Source organism: Zea mays, chromosome 9 (assembly GCF_902167145.1).
Source record: "Zea mays cultivar B73 chromosome 9, Zm-B73-REFERENCE-NAM-5.0, whole genome shotgun sequence".
In the NCBI taxonomy this organism is placed as follows: domain Eukaryota; kingdom Viridiplantae; phylum Streptophyta; class Magnoliopsida; order Poales; family Poaceae; genus Zea; species Zea mays.
Window position 1 is genome coordinate 145,169,183 of NC_050104.1, and position 6,841 is coordinate 145,176,023.

The following is a 6,841-nucleotide window of genomic DNA, read 5'->3' on the forward strand; positions in this document are numbered from 1 at the left end:
AATGTGTAATGCGGGAGGTGAATTAAAGAATGAATAGGACAGAGATAGGTCAAGGGACACTTGCCTCCACCAACCGACTGCTGCTCAGGGGCTTCTCCTGCTAGTTCCTCGGGCTCTTCAACCGGATCGTTCTCTATGCGAGTGCAAACATACATACATCCATCCATTCAAATTAGGAAACAAACAGTACACCATACAAGAGAACAAGTAGACTAAACATGCATAGAATATGACATGCGATATTGCATTTACCATGGTTAGAAAGAAACGGGGAAAGGTCTCGCAGGGGTTAAAGCTTATGCTCGAGGCGCACTACGGGTAGACGAATAACTAAACGTTACGTGCTCTAGTTCTACTTAGCTCCAATAATAAGGATTAGCTACATGCACTAATGGAAACGTGACCACTTTTAGTAGATTAACATTAAATGAGATAGACGATTAGCTATACAAATTAACTAACGTAACCAATTTCTAAATTGAGACTCCTATCTTATTAACATGAACAATGTGATTAGCGCGCATAAAATATAGGGGGGTAGACAAGGGCACGATGAGTCATGCCAAGGCACTGCGCACTACGCGAGCACGCGCGCAAGGCCGCACGCACGCGCCACGAACTAGCCGTGCGCATGTCGGGGCCGCGCGCTAGCCGAGCTCAAGGCCGCGCGCCAAAGGCACACTGGGCCGAGCTCGAGGCCGCGCCGGGGCCGTCACGACGCGAGCAAGGCACGCCGGGGCGGGCGGGCAAGCACGGCGCACGGGCGGGGCGGCGCAGCCGGGGCCGGGACGAGGGCGGCCGGGGCCGCGGGCGGCACGGCTGGGCGCGGGGGCCGGGCACGGGGCGGCGCGGCCGGGGCCGAGGCGGGGCCGGGCGGCGCGCACGGGGCGAGGGCGACCGGGGCCGGGGCGGCGCGCCATAGCCAGAGCCGAGGCGGGCGCGGGGCGGCCGAGGTCGGGACGGGCGCGGGCGCGGCCGAGCCGGGCCGAGGCGGGGGCGGCGGCGGGCGCGTCCGGACCGGGGCGGGCGCGGGGCGCCAGGGCGGGGCGGGGGCGGCCGGGGGCGGGGACGGGGACGGGATGGCCGAGCCGGGGGGCGAGCGAGGGCGGGGCGGGGGCAGCTCGCCGGGGCCGAGCGAGGCGGGGCGCCGGTGCGGCCGAGCGGGGCCGGGCGCGGGGCAGCTCGCTGGGGAGCCGGGCGGGGCGGGGCGCCGGGGCGGCTGAAGCGTCCCGATCCTTTGGGACTCAAATGTGATACAATTACTAGTCCCAGAAGGCTAGTAAACACATTCCTTACTTCAAATAGTACAGAGTTTAGATAAAAATTATTACAATACCGGGGTACAAGCTCTAGAGAGCCAAATTAAGAAGCGCAGCAGGAAAAGTATACTAGCCCAAGCCACAGGCAGAACTGGGTGGAGACACAGCCCTCTCAATCAAGCATACCAGAAAAGAAGTCTTCGGCTGCTGAAAAACATAAATAAATCTGGGTGAATACACTAGGTATTCCGCAAGCCCACCCCGCTCCCGTAGAGAGAAAGAGACCTATAATATACATGTTGTATTTGGTGTAGTTGAAGTCACTCATCATTTTCTTAGAGAAAGGCAGTTGCTGTAAGGTTTTTCCCATAGTCTTAAAAGTAACCAAAACTCAATCACCACTGAGCTTCCCGCTCCCGTGGCCTTAGTTTCTTTCTCAACACCCACTTCACCACACTTTTCCCTTTTTATGAACTCATAGAAAAATCTCTAATTGTCATGCCATACCAGACTCGTCCATACCAGTGGACACGACTATTCGAATAGGTTTTCAACTCTGCACAGAGGTGTACACTTTACCCACTAGCCCGGTTTCTGCGATCTCACCGTCGCGAGACCCGAATGCCGGATCTCTTTCCTTCCTCGTATGTCCTAACCTTAACGGTTATCCGGAAGGAGTCAAGCCACCACCATGTCCAAACCGGACAAAACATTCCCCCTCCTTATCCTCCCGGTGCTCCCCAGCCTTCTTAACCCTGGGGTTTGACCGCACGAGTTTGGATTGAGTGACTGCCCACATAGTCTCAAGTGGTTGTACTATAAAGGAGTACAGGTAGTGAAAATGACAAGCCGGTCCTTATATGAGGGGACAATCCTTCTGCTCACGCCTACACCAGCTGAGCCAACACCTTAGGCCCTCCCCTAAACCAGGGAGTCCCTGATCATCCCACTCCAAAGGTGATGAGGGTGAGTACCCTTCATCGCATAATTTTTCAAAAGGAGACTTTATTTGAAGAAACACATTGCCCTTCTTCCACATTTCGTATCTAGAAAGTATATGCCAATGCGGGCCATCTCTCACTCACAATGCAATATTCCCCCTGAATTCCCGACCTAGGCAGTGGTAGAGAGAATAGGCAATTTATGCATCAAGGGAAGGATGGACTTGCCTTCGTCGAAGCTTTCCTGGCACAGAAGATCTACTTCCGGAATTTCGGGCTCCGGCCCTTCTTCCGGGGCTACGGGTTCTGGATCCGCGGTCCCCGCTTCTTCTATTCGAACAGACAATAAACAATACATCAACAGTAGTCTACTAATTGTAGTGTGTCATTTACCAACATTATTATCACTTAGGACTTTTAGAAATTATTTGGGTAAGTTTTTGGTGCATAAAATATTGAAGAAAACTAATTTAATGAGAAAAAGGTAGAAAAAGAAAAAGGGAAAGAGATCTCTTCTTTGCTGGGCTGGGGGGAGGGTTTTTGGCCCACCCCGGGCGCGAGCGCGTGCGCGGGCGCGCTTACGGCCCAGCGGCGGCCCACGAGCGAGGGGAGAAGGCGCGGGTGCGCGAGGATGACGGCGTCGCTGCGGGCCCACTCGTCAGCGAGAGCGGAGGGGGGGAAACGACGTTGCGGCCAGACGGCGTGGGCGAACCGGCCGAGCGAGGGAGAAGGGCCGGTCGCCGGTGGGCTCGACGGTGGTTTGCCGCCGGTGGCCCGGTTCTCGGTCCAAGGGAGGGTGGTTTAGCACGGGCAGAGGCTGGCGATTCTAAGGGTAGGCTCAATTCGGCTAGAGGGGGTTGGGAGGGGGCTGTCCACGGGGAGGTGGCGGAGTTCCGCGGCGGGGATCGCCGCCGGTGGGCTCTGGGTGAGGGACTGGGGCTGGGAAGTGGTGCTTCGGGTTCGTGGCCTCGTGAGGGAGCTGCTCGGCTCACTTAATTTCTCGCTGGACCAACAGAGAGGGAGGGGGGAGGACTCACCGGAGAGGGGGAAGACGGCGGCGCTTCGCGAATTGCGCTCGGGCGAGGGGAGGAGGAGAGTGGCCGAGGCCGATGCAGGGAAGGAGGTGCCCGGGGCAGCCTTTTTATAGGCGCCCGAGGGGAGGGGAGCGACGGAGCTCGGCGGGCGCCGGTGAGGGGCACCGCGCCGGCATTAATGCCGCACAGCGCCGCCGATGAGACTCCACGGCGGGGCGGTACCGGGCAAGGACGTTGGTCAAGGGGGGGAGGACGGGGCGGTGCCGAACTCTTCCTGTGCGGCGAGGGGACGATGATGGAGGGGACGGCGGTGAAGGGACGACGGTGAAGGGACGGCGGAGCGTCGTACGCGGGGAAGACGACGCGGCTGACCGGTGGGGCCGGTCTGCCAGAGAGGGGAAACGCGCGAGCGAGAGGGGCTGGCGGGTGGGGCTGGTGTGTCAGCGAGAGCGGGTGAGGGGAGCGCGCGGGCGGCTTCGCGCGTGAGCAGGTTGGCTAATGGGCCGAGGGAGAGGAATGTGCGGGCGCGCGGGAGGGGAGGCGGTCGCGCCATGGGCCGAAATTGGCCCAACAGAGGGGGGAAATTCTTTTCCTTTTTCTTTTTACCTTCTCAACTCATTTCTTATTTGTTTCTTTTTCTTTTTTGCACAAAATTATTTGGTGGATATTCTAGGTGTTGGAAAATAAAATCTAAGTGAGGTGCTTGTGATCAAACAAAGTGTATGCATATGATGAAAGAAAATCTAAGGGAGTTTTTGGAATTAGAGGATGAAAAGAGGGGAGGGATAGATTAGGGTTTCAAGCCTAGGTTAGGATTTTGGGATGTTACAGCGGCCGAGCGGGGCCGGGCGCGGGGCGGCTCGCCGGGGAGTCAGGCGGGCGGGGGAAGGGGAGGGAGGGGAGGGAGAAGGGGGGAGGGGGCCTCACCGCGGTGAGGGAGGGCGGCGCGGCGGCGGTGGCGCAGGGAGAGGGCGGCGGCGGCGGTTAGGGTAGGGGAGAGGGAGAGAGGGAGAGAGAATGACGGGCGGGGCCCGCGGGGAGGGGGGAGGAAATTGGGGGAAGGGGGCTGGGCCGGCCGGGGCGGCCCACGGCGGGGGAGGGAAAGGGGAGGGGGGCGCGGCTGGGCCGGCCGGCTGGGCCGGGCGCGAGGGGGAGGGGGCGGCTGGGCCAAAAATGGGGAAGGAGGGGGGAGAGAAGAAAAAGGTTTTCCTTTTTTTCTAAAATCTATTTTCTTCTAGATGAATGCATTCACATTTTTAAACAATCAAAAGGTAAGCATGGTTCGGCATGGTGCATCACACAAAATAAAGTGTTTTAGGGTTTTGCTTTACATGGGATCTCAAGCCGAATCCCGCTATACTTTGGAAAAGATCAAGGTTTAGCGAGGAGAAAAGGGAAAAGGAAAGGGTAACGCCTGAATTTGGTGAGGGGAAAGAAGAAAAAATTCTACCCCCAAATTCAGGGCGTTACAATATCGTAGAGGCATAAGTGACTACTCGTATATACCATAGACTCACCAGAACATATTCTTGAAACATGTCATATCGGTGGGAAGCCTTCAAGGTGAATCCAATGTTGTTACTTGGAGCTTCAAGCCTACAAGATAAATATGGCATACAAAAAGAGCAGAAAAATACTATATCATATATCAACAAATAACTAAGGGATGTAAATGCTCTCAGAATTATTCAAGAATTTACTAAACTATGTATAAAAAAGAACACAAGCTGCCCACTGGATTTCTACAAAATAATTGACAGATACTGATCTGCTTCCATGATGAAAGTGAAAAGTAGCAGAACGTGTTCCCCACTTCTCGACTGAATCCACAAAATTCTAAACTAGAAAACAATCCAGCACAAACTTTTAAAGCCAGCCAATGTTAGTAAACTGTAAGTTGACTACCAGCTAACAACCATATATCCTAGATGGCTAAACATTTATATCCTGAACCAATAAGCCATAACACTCAAGGATCTATAAGACCATTGAACTCTTTTGTTTCCTATAATAATGCTACTGAACATAATAACTAGGCTGTTTGGAGTAGAATGCTACCGAACCAAATTTGATTAGTAAGACAGTGGTAAAAATGATTGGCACCCAATCTCACCTCCTACTCCTCCCTCCACTCGTTCTTCACTCATGTTGATTAATTCCAACAACACAATATCATCCCCATAGGTAGGGCGTCGCTCTTGCTCCGCTTTAGGCTTGCAAAATTGAAAAGTATAGAGGCATAAATCCATTCACTCGATAGATATGTGAAACTACAGAGCCATCTAAAAATCGAAAACACACAGCTTACAGGTTCACGTATTTGAGAAAAAAGCAACTACAGAATTATATGGAGGTGAAAGAAGATTACTATAACGGGTAATAAATGTTGCAAAACCAATCTGGAACTCTGACAGCTAGTGCAATAACATAACAGAATGAAGTCAGGGCTAGTGAAAGGGAATTAGGCTTACACCTAGTTCCTAATTAATTTTGGTGGTTGAATTGCCCAACACAAATAATTGGACTAACTAGTTTGCTCTAGATTATATGTTCTACAGGTGCCAAAGGTTCATCTACAACTATACTAAATCGACTGTCCGGAATACCGTAGATTATTCCGGACAGGAGAAGCTTTTTGGAAAAACAGACCAAGCGCGGATCGTCCGGGCCCTTGCGGCGGACCGTCCGCAACACCAGGATGACCCTCGGACAGAACCAATGCAAAAATCCAAGTCTGCACTACGGATCGTCCGGAGGAAAAGCAAGGACCGTATGTGACCTCGCGCGGACCGTCCGGCCTCAAGCGCGGACCGTCCGGTAGGTGAGGAACCGAAAAACCCAAAGGTGACGGGTTCGGAAAAATGAATTATAGCGTCCTCGCGGACCGTCCGGGGTGCACGACCGGACCGTCCGCGACTGGCTTTATATGACATCTGACGACGCATTAAATGCAATATAGCCGTTGATATAGCCGTTACTGCTGACCGTTGTGTTTTCAGCCGTTGATCTACAGGCGCGGACCGTCCGGACCAGGCGGGCGGACCGTCCGCGGTCGGCAGAATGGAGCAACGGCTAGGAAGTGGTTGGTGGCTATAAATACAACCCCAACCACCTCCATTCATTTTCACCCAAGCATTCCAACCTTCAACATTCAATACAAGAGCTAGCAATTCATTCCAAGACACATTCAAAGCCTCCATCTCTCCAAGTTTCACAATTGAGAAAAGAGATCATTAGTGATTAGTGACTTGAGAGAGAAAGTGATCCGTGTGTTATTTGTCGCTCTTGTCGCTTGGCTTTTGCAATCGTGCTTTTCTTTTGATCTTTCTTGCGATCAACTCAATTGTAACCAAGGCAAGAGACACCAATTGTGTGGTGGTCCTTGCGGGGAAGTTTGTTCCCGTTTGATTGAGAAGAAGAAGCTCACTCGGTCCGAGGGACCGTTTGAGAGAGGTAAAGGGTTGAAAGAGACCCGGTCTTTGTGACCACCTCAACGGGGAGTAGGTTTGCGAGAACCGAACCTCGGTAAAACAAATCCACGTGTCACACTCCTTATTCGCTTGCAATTTGTTTTGCACCCTCTCTCGTGAACTTGATTATATTTCTA